The sequence below is a fragment of the Athene cunicularia genome (assembly GCF_003259725.1).
Source record: "Athene cunicularia isolate RWA chromosome 3 unlocalized genomic scaffold, athCun1 chr3_part1, whole genome shotgun sequence".
In the NCBI taxonomy this organism is placed as follows: domain Eukaryota; kingdom Metazoa; phylum Chordata; class Aves; order Strigiformes; family Strigidae; genus Athene; species Athene cunicularia.
In genome coordinates, this window is record NW_020799097.1 from 87471412 (window position 1) to 87474935 (window position 3524).

Genomic DNA, 3524 nt, shown 5'->3' on the forward strand with positions numbered 1-3524 from the left:
ACCAATTCAAATACAGTTTTGATGCTCAGGTCTTTCAGCTGGCAGGCCCATGGTAGGAAGAGGAGAGTAAGTGTGGTTTGTTGTGTTTTGAATCCACCTAACACAAGGCAATTTTGTAATTTTGTGCCCGAGCTGTGGCTGATTTATCAGCAGTTAGGATACACAGTCTGAGATTTCCAGTGTTTGGCAGCCTGGGCTGCTATGTATTCAGAAATCCGTAGGCAGCTCTTAGAGCCCCGAGGCAAAGGGTGGCAGGGCTGATGTCTACAAAGAAGCATGTGGGCCTGCAGGTGCCTGGTGCTCACCTGCTTTCTGTGGGCTTGAGCTGCTTTTCATCCTAGCCCACTTGTCCCTTGTTGATCCCTGTGGGGTTTGGAACAGAGCCTTTATCAGGCTGTGGAAGTACCACACTTGGAGATTCAGATTTAAGAGATTCTGTTTTCCTGGGCTGATGTGTTCACAAACAAAGTTTTACTAAATGAAATGCACAGGTGAACCCTAAACACTTATTTATGGAAATAACTTCATGTTTAGCTCAGAGTTGGTACAGTAGGATTATATTATATGAATGAGGCTGCCCACTCAGCAGGCACAAGGATTTGTGAGGTCATTGTTTAAACTAGAGAGGGGGTAAGTGAATTCCAAAAGGTCAATTACATATAATTAATAATATAAATATGGATTTTGTTTTCAGTGGGTTTATACCAAGGTAAATTTCGATTCCATGTTTTTTAAGCCTATACTAAACTTCTCACTGTTTTGCTAGAGGTAGATTTTAGGACAAAGTTCAGCTAAGGGCTCAAACCGAGACGATGAGGTAATTCAGAGACACATCCACATTTCAGGATTTTATCCAAACCAAACCTGAACTCCTAACTCTTTTTCAGTTCTCTTACTGGGGGGAGGGAAGAAAGGAGACTGTGAACTGCAGAAAAAAAAAAAAAAAAAAAGGAAAAAAAGACAGAGTTATTAGTTCGTCTTTTTACAATCTAATTTCTTGCAGATCTTACAAATCCTGAATGGGGGTATTTGCTATGAAAGATCAGTGTCAAAAGCAGTGAAAACTAATCATGGCAGCACAGGCTTATGGAATTTCTCAGACAAATGCACCAGTCAAGTCTCCCAGGACATTGCCTTCTTTGTAACCCAGTTAGATGATACAAAAATATTCCAAACATTAGACTGGTGAATAGAAATTAATATATTATGTTTCCATTTTCAGATACAAAATATCCAAATGCTATCAGCATTACTTTCAAAATGGAAAAACTTGATGTATTTTTAGAACTGTAAAACAGTTGTTGCAAAGGCACTTTGTCTATACAGATCTAGTGGTCCATATAGAATGAAAAAGAGGGGTTTTATAAAAGCTAATAAATACAACACGTTACCCCTATTTCCTGGTGTCTTGCAGCTGTAAGAGAGAGCAATTTGTAAAGTGCAGCTGGCTACAGCAGGGAAAGCTCTGAGCTGTGAAAGCAAGCTAACCATCTGAGGGAACGATGTGGGCTCAGAAACAAGATGAAGAACTTTGATGAAATCCACAGGAAATCACTAGTTATGGTAGTCACAAAAATAACAAACCAGAATGCTCGCCCTGTCACTTGGTGCAGAGAGGGCTAATGCTGTCATGATGCTGAGCTGTGTAGTCACACAGTGTCAGCTGTGCATATGCATGGAGATGTGTGCTGCTCTGTACCTAAGTGCTGAAATGCAGAGCTGCTTTCAGATGTGTTTTGTTCAGAGATATTTACAAACAAATGAGATAGTTTTTGGATGCTTCAGGAGTATTTCTTTAGTCGAAAGTACCGCTGCACAAATACTTGGAGCAGTTTGTTTTGTTTCGACTGATGCTGTTCTGTGTTCTGTAATAAATCGATTTTAACTAATCCATCTTTTGTTCTCATTTATGAAAAAGCAGCTATGATGGCTTAGGGTAGCAAATTAAATGGCACCAACCCTACTGGATGGTATAAAGCTGAGCTTCTTTACAAAGAAGTAGAATCGTAGCCCAGCGACTGTGGTAATACCTAATATCCATCTGGTATTGTCCACAAACAGCTATTTTTAGGGCTGTTACTCAGAATGTGAGAAGCTCGCTGGGCCTTAAATGCTCCAGAGTATGACTCTTTGCTGTGCTAAACATCAAAAACCATGTTTATGGAGGCAAGCTCTGTGTTTACAGTGGTGGCGTGTGGGAGTCCCACTTTAGAGGAAAAAGGAAGCAAAGATTGCTCAGTTATCTGGTGCAGAGCTTTGGCAAGAACATCCTCTATTCATGGAATAGCCTTCATTAAAAAGTCCCAGAGTGTTTTTTAGCATTCAAAACCAGTTAAAAGCAGAATCAACCATTAGCTGCTACAGCTTTAGTTTAAAGTAGTTCCAGATTTTGACAAGAAGCTGCCGGCTAATTATTTATCAAATGAACTGGCTCCAGTCAGAACATGGACGTGGTTACACTCTATATCAGCTGCGCTGTGTAAAGGTTTAATGCAAAATAGGGTGAAGTAAGCAGAAAGACTCCACTCAGCTTCAGTGGGTTTTAGGCTAGGCCTCAGGAGTATAAGATGAAGGAAATGAGAAATGTACGTTACAAACAGCACTATAAATGACAAAGCACTAATCTGCTTCTCTTCTCCATCTGTGTCTTTCGAGCTGACAATTAGAAGCCTTTGAATTTCTGTTGACAGCTTGCTTTTCCCAAGTGTTTTTGGTCTGGTATAGAACTCAAATTTCAGTAACTTCTTACGGTAGTGGATATTATTTTAAGACTCGTTCACAGAAATTGAATCCAAATTCAAGGAGGAAGATTACAGGTTGTCTTTTCACAGGGAACTTTTGGGCTGGAGGGAGGTTACAAATGCAGTTTTGCCTTGTGACCAGTTCTGTTTAGTACTTCAGCTAAATGCGTTTGCTAAATATCTTGCAAGCAGAGATTTGCTGATGATGCAAGAGTGGCATCATTAACGCGGAGCAGGAAGACTGAATTTGGGTGAATCGGGGGGGGGGAAGCTGAAGCGTGGTGGCAGACAGGGACAGCCACTGTCCGAAAGGGCCTGGAGAACTTCTGTGGTAAGCTGTAAGCACATCAATGGGGGCCACCAAGAGGCGCAGGGGGCCCGGCAGGCAGGCTGTTTGCTGAAAGCCCTTTTGAGCTACCAGGTCAGAGCGGCCACGAAAAAGACCAGCGTGATCCTGTGACACACTAGGTCAAGTATTTCCTGTGCAGAGATGGAGGGCCTTGTCCGCGGCCCGGGGGAGATCTCCGTAGGGCTGCGCCGCGCCACCCACGCCCCGGAAAGGTGAACCGAAAGTGGCGCAGTCGGAGAGGAGGGCTGCGGCGGCCGCGGGAAGACCCAGGGCGCTCCCTGCGGTACAGCGGGGAGGGCGGAGGAGCTGTCGAAACTCGAGGCTGGCGCTGGCACAACAGAGAGCGGGTACGAGCTGGCGGGGAACCAAGTTTTGGCACGACCGGAGGCGGCGGGGGCTGGCGAGGCGAGGGCGGCAGCGGCAGGGCGCCAGCT

At 44.2% G+C, this 3524-nt stretch overlaps 1 protein-coding gene across 1 annotated transcript in view; it reads left to right on the top strand.

The window, feature by feature from the left end:
- Positions 1-3063: 3063 nt before the first annotated feature.
- PRKD3 (protein kinase D3) overlaps positions 3064-3524 on the top strand; it is a 49545-nt gene continuing 49084 nt past the window's right edge. Inside the window, exon 1 of the mRNA XM_026844393.1 lies at positions 3064-3373. The gene's annotated coding sequence lies outside the window, so the exon portion shown is untranslated. The remainder of the gene's footprint in view (positions 3374-3524) is intronic.